The 14,879-nt window shown below is 30.2% G+C and overlaps 1 protein-coding gene across 1 annotated transcript in view; it reads left to right on the forward strand.

Moving 5' to 3' along the window:
• Nucleotides 1-3,933: 3,933 nt before the first annotated feature.
• Nucleotides 3,934-14,879, forward strand: part of LOC111413558 (Ig-like and fibronectin type-III domain-containing protein 2) — an 83,892-nt gene continuing 72,946 nt past the window's right edge. The window contains exon 1 of the mRNA XM_023044573.2: nucleotides 3,934-4,200. The gene's annotated coding sequence lies outside the window, so the exon portion shown is untranslated. The remainder of the gene's footprint in view (nucleotides 4,201-14,879) is intronic.

Consider the following 14,879-nt stretch of genomic DNA (forward strand, 5'->3'; position numbering starts at 1 on the left):
GATTTATTGATACATAAGGAATATTTTTTAATCAACACGTCCTTCTCTTCAATAATAGTTGTAGTTGATTTTATTAAGAAAAATCGTCAAATTGTGACGTTTTGTGATTTGTGCTATATCACAAGAAACTGGCGATAGATAAATATGAAATAAGTATGGATCATGATTTATTGATACATTAGGAATGTTTTTTATTCATAACGTTTTTCTCCATCACTTTTAGTACTTACGTTACAGTTGATTTTATTAAGAAAAATCGTTCAGTTTTGACATTTTATGATTTATACTATATCACAAAAAACTAGTGATAGGTAAATATGACATAAGTGTGAATTATGATTTTTTGGTGCATTAGGATTATTTTTTATTCATAACATCTTTTTCCATCAGTTTTAGTTGTTATGTTATAGTTGATTTTATTAAGAAAAATCGTCCAATTTTGACATTTTGTGATTTATGCTATATCACTAAAAACTGATTATAGATAAATATGAAATAAATATGGATCATGATTTATTGACGCATAAGCAATATTTTTTATTCATAACGTTTTTCTTCATCAGTTTTAGTAGTTACGTTATATTTGATTTTATTAAGAAAAATCGTCGTATTTTGACGTTTTGTGATTTGTGCTATATCACAAGAAACTGGCGATAGATAAATATGAAATAAGTATGGATCATGATTTATTGATACATTAGGAATGTTTTTTATTCATAACGTTTTTCTCCATCACTTTTAGTACTTACGTTACAGTTGATTTTATTAAGAAAAATCGTTCAGTTTTGACATTTTATGATTTATACTATATCACAAAAAACTAGTGATAGGTAAATATGACATAAGTGTGAATTATGATTTCTTGGTGCATTAGGAATATTTTTTATTCATAACATCTTTCTCCATCAGTTTTATTTGTTATGTTATAGTTGATTTTATTAAGAAAAATCGTCCAATTTTGACATTTTGTGATTTATGCTATATCACTAAAAACTGGTTATAGATAAATATGAAATAAATATGGATCATGATTTATTGACGCATAAGGAATATTTTTTATTCATAACGTTTTTCTTTATCAGTTTTAGTAGTTACGTTATATTTGATTTTATTAAGAAAAATCGTCTTATTTTGACGTTTTGTGATTTGTGCTATATCACAAGAAACTGGCGATAGATAAATATGAAATAAGTATGGATCATGATTTATTGATACATTAGGAATGTTTTTTATTCATAACGTTTTTCTCCATCACTTTTAGTACTTACGTTACAGTTGATTTTATTAAGAAAAATCGTTCAGTTTTGACATTTTATGATTTATACTATATCACAAAAAACTAGTGATAGGTAAATATGACATAAGTGTGAATTATGATTTCTTGGTGCATTAGGAATATTTTTTATTCATAACATCTTTCTCCATCAGTTTTATTTGTTATGTTATAGTTGATTTTATTAAGAAAAATCGTCCAATTTTGACATTTTGTGATTTATGCTATATCACTAAAAACTGGTTATAGATAAATATGAAATAAATATGGATCATGATTTATTGACGCATAAGGAATATTTTTTATTCATAACGTTTTTCTTTATCAGTTTTAGTAGTTACGTTATATTTGATTTTATTAAGAAAAATCGTCTTATTTTGACGTTTTGTGATTTGTGCTATATCACAAGAAACTGGCGATATATAAATATGAAATAAGTATGGATCATGATTTATTGATACATCAGGAATGTTTTTTATTCATAACGTTTTTCTCCATCACTTTTAGTACTTATGTTACAGTTAATTTTATTAAGAAAAATCGTTCAGTTTTGACATTTTGAGATTTATGCTATATTACAAAAAACTAGTGATAGGTAAATATGACATAAGTGTGAATTATGATTTCTTGGTGCATTAGGAATATTTTTTATTCATAACATCTTTCTCCATCAGTTTTAGTTGTTATGTTATAGTTGATTTTATTAAGAAACATCGTCCAATTTTGACATTTTGTGATTTATGCTATATCACTAAAAACTGGTTATAGATAAATATGAAATAAATATAGATCATGATTTATTGACGCATAAGGAATATTTTTTATTCATAACGTTTTTCTTCATCAGTTTTAGTAGTTACGTTATATTTGATTTTATTAAGAAAAATCGTCGTATTTTGACGTTTTGTGATTTGTGCTATATGACAAGAAACTGGCGATAGATAAATATGAAATAAGTATGGATCATGATTTATTGATACATTAGGAATGTTTTTTATTCATAACGTTTTTCTCCATCACTTTTAGTACTTATGTTACAGTTGATTTTATTAAGAAAAATCGTTCAGTTTTGACATTTTGAGATTTATGCTATATCACAAAAAACTAGTGATAGGTAAATATGACATAAGTGTGAATTATGATTTCTTGGTGCATTAGGAATATTTTTTATTCATAACATCTTTCTCCATCAGTTTTAGTTGTTATGTTATAGTTGATTTTATTAAGAAAAATCGTCCAATTTTGACATTTTGTGATTTGTGCTATATCACAAGAAACTGGCGATATATAACTATGAAATAAGTATGGATCATGATTTATTGATGCATCAGGAATGTTTTTTATTCATAACGTTTTTCTCCATCACTTTTATTACTTATGTTACAGTTGACTTTATTAAGAAAAATCGTCTTATTTTGACGTTTTATGATTTGTGCTATATCACAAGAAACTGGCGATATATAAATATGAAATAAGTATGGATCATGATTTATTGATACATTAGGAATGTTTTTTATTCATAACGTTTTTCTCCATTACTTTTAGTACTTATGTTACAGTTGATTTTATTAAGAAAAATCGTTCAGTTTTGACATTTTGAGATTTATGCTATATCACAAAAAACTAGTGATAGGTAAATATGACATAAGTGTGAATTATGATTTCTTGGTGCATTAGGAATATTTTTTATTCATAACATCTTTCTCCATCAGTTTTAGTTGTTATGTTATAGTTGATTTTATTAAGAAAAATCGTCTTATTTTGACGTTTTGTGATTTGTGATATATCACTAGAAACTGGCGATAGATAAATATGAAATAAGTATGGATCATGATTTATTGATGCATCGGGAATGTTTTTTATTCATAACGTTTTTCTCCATCACTTTTATTACTTATGTTACAGTTGACTTTATTAAGAAAAATCGTCTTATTTTGACGTTTTGTGATTTGTGCTATATCACAAGAAACTGGCGATAGATAAATATGAAATAAGTATGGATCATGATTTATTGATACATTAGGAATGCTTTTTATTCATAACGTTTTTCTCCATCACTTTTAGTACTTATGTTACAGTTGATTTTATTAAGAAAAATCGTTCAGTTTTGACATTTTGAGATTTATGCTATATCACAAAAAACTAGTGATAGGTAAATATGACATAAGTGTGAATTATGATTTCTTGGTGCATTAGGAATATTTTTTATTCATAACATCTTTCTCCATCAGTTTTAGTTGTTATGTTATAGTTGATTTTATTAAGAAAAATCGTCTTATTTTGACGTTTTGTGATTTGTGCTATATCACAAGAAACTGGCGATATATAAATATGAAATAAGTATGGATCATGATTTATTGACGCATCAGGAATGTTTTTTATTCATAACGACTTCCTCCATCACTTATAGTATTTATGTTATAGTTGATTTTATTAAGAAAAATCGTGAAATTGTGACATTTTGTGATTTATCACTAAAATCTAGTGATTGATAAATATGAAATAAGTATGGATTATCTAAACTTACCGAAATTATTTTTCAGATTAGGTCGATGAAAACCGAGGTGAAACGACCATTTCCGAGTTCTTCTCTATTGCTCTGCTACTGGCACCGCTCTGGTAATTGTAGAAAATCAAGAACTGAGTTTCAGTTCGCGTTCGGTTTCCGCGCGATTTGGACGTGTTTCGCGCGGGGTGTTTCGAACTCCTGAAAAGACGACAAAAAAGAACGCTGTATAATAAACTGTAATTTAATATTTATCAATAAAATAGTTTTTGTAGATTTTTATTTGAGGTATCCTCGATTTTTTAATTTTTTTTTAATTAGTCATAATTTTTTTTATACAATTTTTTTTTAATCTTAAGTGTTATTAATAAAGAAATAAATAAAAGTTGTACTTGAGCTACACGGAGATTTCTTCTACAAGGTAAGCGAGATTTTTCAATAAAAGAAAGACTTGTTTATGTTTTAACAGTAACAATAACAACAATAAACCGAGGACTTGTTTGAATATTTATCGATTAAAAAAAAATTAAAAGTACTACAAGAAAATGTATTATCCCTTTTTTTGCTAAGTTTAAAAAAACGTTTTTTATTAAATTTTGATAATTAGGGCAAAGATGACGCGCGTCATCCGAGGCTGAACTTAAACGAGATTACCGAGGGAGACCAGAAATCAGTCTCCTAATCCAATAAGCCAAGCACCGTTAACAAGATTGCCCCCTTTAATTATCTTTGCCTTACCAAATGAAAATAAAAAAAAAAAAAATAAATAAATAATCCATTTTGTGGTAAATTTCATTTTATTGGCTTAGCTTAGAGTTGTTATGTAAGGTGAGAATTAAATGTTTATAGCGCGTTGTTGTTAAGATATTTTTAAAAACATCCTAACATCTCAGTGTCAATATCAAGGACAAGGTTACCATCTAAGCAAGGTTATTAATCATAATGATGATGTAACTAAAAAATGATATGGATTTTCTTTGTTTTTTGAGATTGAAAACAACCTTGATTAGAAAAAAAATAAATTTCAAATTGCTTCATGGATTGTTTAAGAAATCATTATGAATCATAAATTAATTTGAAATTGAGGTTTCAACATTATTTCAATATATTTTACGGTTTCAATAATTACAAAAAAAAAAAAATTAATTTAATAAAAACAGGAAGGATAAAGAGTAAAGACCTCTCTGTGAATAGGAAATACATCGTGTATTTTAAACTGGATGTTTCAATTGGCAATTATTGAACAATACAGATTCGTTTAAACTTTATTTATAGAAAGGGGGGTTCAAACTAGATAAAAAAAATTAAACCATCTGTTTGAACCATTTTTCAAGAATAAAAATGTTAATTTCAACCTTCAATTATCCAAGTCGATCGCAATAGCAAAACAACTAACGAGTAAATCGACCAATTTGCCTTCAATTTCAATTTGCCTTCATCGTCATCGTCATCGTCGTCGTCGTTTCAGGTGGAAGGTGGCAATTAAAAAAGACGGACACCCGATTTGGTTCAAGGCCGCATCAAAACACCTCGCCAACTATTTACTAAACAACTCAACCGTTATGCAACAACAACGATTTCTTTATTTACTTTTTTGATTAGAATAATTTTCTTTGTTCCATAAAAAAAAATTAATAAAACCGCATTGTTAAGCAAGAAAATGGTACAAAAATGAGCTGAAACGATTAAAATGAAACGAGGGATCGTTTTGTAAGAAAGGCATTGTCGAAATTTCTCGGTCGGAGAAGTTAAGAAGTTAACTTATTGGACAAAGGCCAAGAAGTGTGTAGGGAAGAGTGGGATTGGCACTAGAAAGTAATTGACAAGGAAAAACTCTTAAAAGGAGTGGTGTGTATCGCGTGGCCTTGCACTTTTACACCGCGATGTTATGTTACAAGACATTTTAAAACATTCAATCTCATCTTAATAATTTTTCTAATCGAAAAAATTTCAAAAATTTCTTAATATTTCATTATTAACCGGTTTCGGCGATTAATCGCCGTCATCAGGGCAATATGTTAATGTGTAAGATAAAGATAACGTTATGATCATGAGTTTCATACAAAGATTTACTGCTCAAGATGAGTTATTATACAGGGTGAGTTATTTGCTAAACCGTTTGAAAAACAAAAAAATTTTTTATACAAAAGTTGTTTAACGCAAAATTATTTTCACTTATACAGGGTGTTCCATTTAAGCGTAACAGAGAGTATATATATTTATTTAAATGGAACACCCTGTATATTTTATCATATTATGAATACAACTAAATTTGTTTATACAACTGTATATGTAACTATTTCACAGTGTTCTTAGTTCCTGAGATATTCAATTGTTCTTCTAAAATGTGCAAATTACAGGAATTTTTTAAAAACGATGTAAAAACGACATTTTTTCTGATTTTGCTTTGAAACTACGTCAGACAATAGTCAAAGCCTGTAGGTAGATGATAGTGTTCAAAGATATTAGATACAATATACAGCAAAAAAATAGACAATATCATATATAGACTCATATTTTATTACACATTATTCTTTAAATTCTTAATATCAGGAAAACTACTAAAATTAGATATACAGGGGGTGTTTCAGGTTTTTGTTGCCAAGGTTTAAGTTGGGGGGGTAAAATTTTACTAGATTTAGGTTGGTATTGGAAAAATTATCAGATTTAGTTACTTTTCCAATACCAACCTAAATCTAATAACTTGTTAGCCCCCCAGGTTTAAGTTGGGGGGCTAAAATGTTACTAGATTTAGGTTGGTATTGGAAAAGTTATCAGATTTAGTTACTTTTAGCCCCCCAACTTAAACCTGGGGGGCTAAAAAGTTATTAGATTTAGGTTGGTATTGGAAAAGTTATCAGATTTAGTTACTTTTCCAATTCTAACCTAAATCTAGTAACTTTTTAGCCCCCAGGTTTAAGTTGGGGGGCTAAAATGTTACTAGATTTAGGTTGGTATTGGAAAAGTTATCAGATTTAGTTACTTTTAGCCCCCCAACTTAAACCTGGGGGGCTAAAAAGTTATTAGATTTAGGTTGGTATTGGAAAAGTTATCAGATTTAGTTACTTTTCCAATTCCAACCTAAATCTAGTAACTTTTTAGCATCCCAGGTTTAAGTTGGGGGGCTAAAATGTTACTAGATTTAGGTTGGTATTGGAAAAGTTATCAGATTTAGTTGCTTTTAGCCCCCCAACTTAAACCTGCGGGCTAAAAAGTTATTAGATTTAGGTTGGTATTGGAAAAGTTATCAGATTTAGTTACTTTTCCAATTCCAAATTAAATCTAATAACTTTTTAGCCCCCCAACTTAAACCTGGGGGGCTAAAAAGTTATTAGATTTAGGTTGGTATTGGAAAAGTTATCAGATTTAGTTACTTTTCCAATACCAACCTGAATCTAATAACTTTTTAGCCCCCCAGGTTTAAGTTGGGGGGCTAAAATATTACTAGATTTAGGTTGGTATTGGAAAAGTTATCAGATTTAATTACTTTTAGCCCCCCAACTTAAACTTGGCGGGCTAAAAAGTTATTAGATTTAGGTTGGTATTGGAAAAGTTATCAGATTTAGTTACTTTTCCAATACCAACCTAAATCTAATAACTTTTTAGCCCCCCAGGTTCAAGTTAGGGGGCTAAAATGTTACTAGATTTAGGTTGGTATTGGAAAAGTTATCAGATTTTGTTACTTTTAGCCCCCCAACTTAAACCTGGGGGGCTAAAAAGTTATTAGATTTAGGTTGGTATTGGAAAAGTTATCAGATTTAGTTACTTTTCCAATACCAACCTAAATCTAATAACTTTTTAGCCCCCCAACTTAAACCTGGGGGGCTAAAAAGTTATTAGATTTAGGTTGGTATTGGAAAAGTTATCAGATTTAGTTACCTTTCCAATACCAACCTAAATCTAATAACTTTTTAGCCCCCCAGGTTTAAGTTGGGGGGCTAAAATGTTACTAGATTTAGGTTGGTATTGGAAAAGTTATCAGATTTAGTTACTTTTAGCCCCCCAACTTAAACCTGGGGGGCTAAAAAGTTATTAGATTTAGATTGGTATTGGAAAAGTTATCAGATTTAGTTACTTTTCCAATTCCAACCTAAATCTAGTAGCTTTTTAGCCCCCCAGGTTTAAGTTGGGGGGCTAAAATGTTACTAGATTTAGGTTGGTATTGGAAAAGTTATCAGATTTAGTTACTTTTCCAATACCAACCTAAATCTAATAACTTTTTAGGCCCCCAGGGGCTTATACACAAGTTTCATTTAAAGATGAAGGCGGTTAAAAATGATTATAACACCACGTTAATTCTAATATCTAAAATGAAGTGGTTTGGTGAGTAATTTAAGATTCTCTAAGAGAGGAAATTTTAAAACAATGCTATTTTTTCGAAAACGCAACCTTTATTATATTAATTCAAAAGACAAAGCATCTAAATAGCTGTAAAAAAGGAAAGGTGTTGCACACTAACTATATTTATGGAGCGGTTCCAAAGATCACTCGTCGTGGTGCTGGATGCTAAAGGTGAATGTTTTCGCCACATAATTTTTACCTTTTCTGCTATTATTTGTAAGACTTCAAAGAGAGTATATTTAATGAACAAATACACCTAAAGAATTTGTATGTCTTTGCCAGGAAAGACGGTGTAGTTATCAATAGATAAATATCGTTAAAAATTTATATTAATAAATTGTTACGTTTTCTCTTGTTACTACTTATATTTATTTAGCAAAGCGGACTTTATAATGGATGCGATTAATTAGAAAATAATTTATAAACTCGGCGTCCGAAAACTTTGATGCTAAGCGAAATTCTCCATAAATTTCACGCTTTCGTAAGTAACTACTTTTACACTTCTTATTAACTATAATACAAGATAAAGTGTATCTAAATCCAAATTGATGTTGTCCATTACGTCATCAATAAACAATATAAGCTCTATACTAAGTTATTATGTTTTCGTGCAGTTTTTCTTAATTATTGCATATTTCCTTCAAACCACAACAATTTTTACTTACTTTCTTTATTTACCACGAATTATAATAAACATTAAAATGATACTCAACGAACCTTGGAATAAACTAAGATACGACCTAAATGAAAATGAAAAATTGTAAATTTTAGGTTAGATTGGGTAAAACACATTTTAACTCTCATTAACACAAAGAACTCGAATGTCTAATAAACGTGACCATGAATAAATATGAGATAATATATTGCAAAATTTCTCTTGCGCAAATCCTCTACTAAGTACGCGTTTATATACATTATATATTCAAGGATCAGGTGATGTCACATTCGAATTGTCTCAAATTCCATTTCTATTTTATCTAAATCTAATAATTCCAAAGTAATTTTCTTGGGGAAAATGAAACGTTTTTTGATCTTCTTAATAAATAACTGAGATATGATCAGAAAATTGAATAAGAATTGATTGTTTTTATAACAAACTTTTTTGTTTAATCTATCTATTTTATAATAACACATATGAGTGAACACGCATTAAAGGAAAGTTAAATAGGAAGCATTACAAACTCCTCATGCATTTTTCGAGTGAAATTACTTGACGACTGGAACCACAATGTATATGGTACGATCGACTTTTATTTTTAGCTTCCTGCTTGAAACCTAAAAGCGAATCAAACAAAAAATGAACCATATTACATAACTTTTAAAAATACACGTTTATTTTTTCGGTTTTAATACAAAATTTTGATATCCATTTGTCATTTTTCTCGTAGTTTAAACCTCTGAATGTGGATATGTACGGTTCGCGTTTCATCGGGGAATTTTTCCCCATTATTTTTTTTTCCTCTAATTTTTTATTTCGACTATTTTATATCCGCGGCAATAGTAGTTATTTCATTATTTCAGTTTGGGAATTCAGCGCGAGAAAAATGTTTTTCGATTAATAAATGTATTCGTATCAAATTTAACCGAAACATAACAAAAAAACTCTCCAACTAATTCCTTTAAAACTTTTAATTGTCGCTGAAGAGGATAACAGATTACGAGATTCTGTTTTCGACGACGAAATTCCAAGCTGGATTTAGAACCCGGTTGTTTGCATGTATGAGATAGTTTGCGTGAAATCAATAACCGCGGTTTCAGTCACTAAAGGAAAATTTAACGATTCTAAATGGGTCAAGGAGATTTTTTTTTACACTTATAAGAAATAAATCAACTCATCAAAAAATGGTTAACGTCAAAGCTTATATACATATAGCTTTTATTAATAAATTTTGGAATTGCAATTTAATTATTTATATTTTTTTGAATTTGTAACGGGTGCGACGCAGCTTTATGTCACGGGTGTGACTAATCAAACTAATCAAATAATTAGGATTGAACTGACCCGAATTATTACTAAGATATTAATTTAATACTATTGCTGAGGTTGCTACATAAGCTTTGTTATCAATAATATCAGATCCACTACCTCGAACTCAAGCGACCTGGGCGATATTAATTGATTTGATGTATTGAAAAGTAAAAGTGAACCAAAAAAATCAAACTGTGAGAGCGATGCTTGAAAGACACAGTTTAAAGAAATAAGTATATGAAAACAGAAGCCAAAGAATATGTCAGAAGAAAACATATTTAGAGATTAGGAAGAAATGTCATAATTACATAGATAAAGGAATGCAGAAAAAACAAACTGTATATCGAAAAAATAGACAAAATCAAGATCACATATACAGGGTGATTCTCAACCTATACGCATAAACTTGGGAATTTACTCCTCATGACAAATAGTGACTAATAGATGAAAAAATAGCAAGTGTTCGAAGTTATATCCCATATTTTCTATCAATTGGGTTCCCCGAATTCACGATCTCCAACTAGCGCAGCCGCATGTACAGGGTGTCCCAATTTCGATGTCCGCATAGGCTATCTCCGAAACTAAAAGAGATAGAAAAAAAGTAGCTTACATGTCATGATCTCGTTTTTTGAGAAAATGCTAATTCCGAAAACTGCGAACAGCTATCGTCTTTTGTTTTCGCTCTATCGGCAAAAACTGAAAATTTTGCAAAAACGACAATCGCGAATATCTCACTTATTATCAAAGATGTAGTATTATAAATAAAACATTATATGGGCAACTTTTTACGAAGAATTCAGTGGCGTAGGTAGAATTTTTTTCCCATCTTTTATTTTCGAGATTTTAGACATAACTTTATTTTTTTAAATGGAAACCATAGTTGGCTATGAGTTAAAATAATTTGTTATTTTCTTCTGATAACAAATATATATAGTTTGTGGGGTATATTTCTTATAGTTATTGAATAATTAACAAAAATTCATTTTGTTACATCTAAATCTAATGTATGTATTTAAAAGTTAATGTTGCTATGGTGATAACCATACATACTATGATGGAATATAATGTATCAATTTTTTTTGTTCTTTCTAAAACTATTGTGTGTATTTAAAACTTAATGTTGTTATGGTGATAACCATACCATGAGGGAAAGCATTGTTTCCAATTATTGCCAAAGTTTGTAGCAAGGACAGTAGAATCTAACAGGACTGCTACATCGCAGTCTACGTCACACTATTTGCCACGCCTGGTAACTGTCTATGTTTTTAGAGGTTATATGAAGGAAACTAATATGAATACGTCTAAGATATAACCTCTCACAGCAAACGTATAGACCAGGGGTGGGCAAAGTTTAATGTTCAATGATCGACGTAAATGTTAGCTGGTTAATGGCGATGGACATTTTCAGAAATAGGAAAAAAATAACGCAATGAATGGTAATTAAATTATTTATTCATATCAATATATATAATTTATTTTTTGGATGTGGACGCATGGCATTCCATTTTATCACTGAGTTAATTAAAATTGGGTTTATATTCACTAAATAGTATTTGAAAAACTTTTGTGATCTCCAATACTGTTTGCCCACCTCTGGCATAGACCATAACAACAGCTGGACGTGGAAAATGGTGTGACGTAGTTTGCGGGTAGGCTGTCACAACAATGGATGTAGCAGTCCTGTTAGATTCTATTGTCCTTGAGTTTGTAGTAGTATTTAAAAATTCACTAACAACTCTGGCATTATGTGCTGGTGCTCCGTCATATTGAAAATATATCATTTGAGACATATTTAATGGCAAATTGTCGACCAAGGCTCAATGTGCTGCCTTAATATATTGAGGTATTTCCCTGAGTTTAAGTTTTTATGGTAGATACTATATGCCAAAATTCTATTATCTAAAAGGGCGCACCATACATTAAACCCAAATCTTCTTTGAACACTGAGAGACTTCATCGGTCCAGATAACATTTTGAACAAACAGCAGATTATTTAATTTTTTTAAATATCATCTACAAAATTCTAATCTTCGATTCACATCTCCGGCACGTAAATAATGAGTTAGCCCCGCTTTGTATGGTTTATACTTATTTTTCTTTCATATTCGGGAGCAGCGGCTTTTGGGTCAGACGTCTTGTTGCAATTTCTCTTGCAGGTCATTTTGGTATGTTTTTGTATGTGGTTTGGGAAAGGACCAAATATCTATTAAATTTTCTGCTAATCGGCTGAAGGTTTTTCGTGTGGTTGTCTTCTTTCTGGATATCTTGTGAAATAAAATTCCGCGGCTAACGGCGCATTCTTATCTGATAACATATAGTATTCCATCATGTTACATTTTTCATAATTTTCGAAATTCATTGTAAAGATTTATTCAGTTTTGTTATACTTTGACACTTAGCATGCTGGTGCATCGTACCAGCACATAATGCCAGAGTTGTTATCGAATTTTTAAATACAAACTTTGGTAATTATTTGATACATTATGTTCGTACATGTACATTATGTTTACATTATGTTAGAAAATAACAAATTATTTTAAGTCATAGCCAACTATGGTTTCATTTATATTATTATATTTATATTTACTATTATTAGCCATATAATGTTTTATTTATAGTACTCCATCTTTGATAATAAGTAAGATATTCGCGATTGTCGTTTTTGTAAAATTTTCAGTTTTTGCCGATAGGGCGAAAACAAAAGACGATAGCTGTTCGGAGTTTTCGGCATTAGCATTTTCTCGAAAAACGAGATCATGACATGTAAGCTACTTTTTTTCTATCTCTTTTAGTTTCGGAGATAGCCTATGCGGACATCGAAATTGGGACACCCTGTACCTGATTTTGCAATATTTGCTGAATATTAACTTACACTGTGCTTTTTAAGATCACGGTGGCCAGGCCAGTGAGCCATCTCGACCTATCCATCCTCCAGGAACACATGATCTAGATGTCGCCGATTATATCGGATATCGAGGAAACTAAAAAACTTTTACTACAATTTTTTCATCTATTAGTCACTATTTGTCATGAGGAATAAATCCTCAAGTTTATGCGTATAAGTTGAGAATCACCCTGTATACACACTGTATACACCCTGTATAAAGTCATGGAAGCGGCACGAATTGATGACCAGTTGATCAAAGTAATAAGTAGGAATAGTCAAAATAAGAATAACAAGAACATGGTATTACTGACGGACATAGTCAGAAAGTTGCAGACCGCAAGCAACAAATGGAATATCAATGTAGAAAGATTAGCGAACAAATCTGTGATGAGGTAGAAGACATAAACATCACATGTGGACAGAACAGATTAGAGGTAGTACATCACTACGAATAGCTGAAGGTAGTAATGAGCAATTATAGGAGAATAGAGAAGGAAATAAGAAACAGAACGTCCAAAGTAACAAAAGTGTATTACCAGATAAACACGACATTGAAAAATAAAAAAGAACTGAAACAAAGAAACAACTGCAGAAATGAGGTACCTAAGGTGAATAATAAACTACAAAACAAACAGTTGTAGTGGCTAAACAGCATCAAAAGTGCGATTAAGCAAACGGGAAGGAAAATTGAGGAAGTAAAAAGAATGATGCTGAAAGAAAGTGTACCTCCTGGGACACAACCCAACCCAACCTTGGCTTAATTAGTCAAAACACCAACAACTTTACCTAATAAATTTCTTTATAAATTAATAACTGTAACAGCGTGCAACAGAGCTCCTCTTAATATGTTGTATTTTAATGAATTGGCAATTGAATAGCAAATTTAATTTTGGACCACCTGTATAAAATAGACCAAATGTAGCGTACTTAGTTGTCAATTTATGATCATTTGAAGTATAATTATACAAATTATCAACTTTTATCTACAACTATTGAATTATCTATTCGTTATACAATTGATTTTTGACGGGTAATGACACTCATTACCCATGACAGACAAAGTGTTGAATAATGAGGCCATTATTCCACACTTCTGACACTGCCTACTAATCAAAAAATAAAATATTAACAGAAATGACAGCTTTCTTATATTGAGGTTATGTCTGAAATGTCTATCAAGTTTATTTTTTTTTTCGTTTTTTTGATTTTTTTTTCAAAATTAAATAGTTGTAGATAAAGTATAGTATTCAACTTGCGTATAATGGATGTTACCCACTCCTTCTTCTTCGTGGGTAACAGCCGCCATTATACGCTTGTTGAATAATATACTATTTTGCTTATAGTGTTAAATCAACCTATTTTTGTATAAATAATGTAATAAAAACCCAAGGACAGTAGAATCTAACAAGACTGCTACATGCATTATATTTTTGTAGCCCACTACGGGTTGGTTGCCCGCACTCTACGTCACACTATTTGCCACGCCCTGTTAACTGTCATTGAGTACTATGTGTTTGCTGTGTGTTTTTAGAGATTTAGAGCTTACATGATAGGCTTTAATACGTCTAAAAAAATAAAACTTCAAAAATAATATGAATACGTCTACGATATAACGTCTAAAAATACACAGCAAACGCATAGAGCTGGGCGTGGCAAATGGTATGACGTAGTTTGCGGGCAAGTTGTCACAATAATGAATGTAGCAGTCCTGTTAGATTTTACTGTCCTTGATAAAAACCATTTAAAATAACAATTTTGTGACATCCTATAGATATAAACAAATATTTAGAAACGTGAGTTTTGGCGCACACTGTATATCATAAAAATTAAATTTCTGTACAAATTACCAACTCTATTGGAATTAGTATTGCAAATATTTTATAATAGTACTACTTTTTATACA

The sequence above is a fragment of the Onthophagus taurus genome, chromosome 5 (genome assembly GCF_036711975.1).
Source record: "Onthophagus taurus isolate NC chromosome 5, IU_Otau_3.0, whole genome shotgun sequence".
Lineage (NCBI taxonomy): Eukaryota > Metazoa > Arthropoda > Insecta > Coleoptera > Scarabaeidae > Onthophagus > Onthophagus taurus.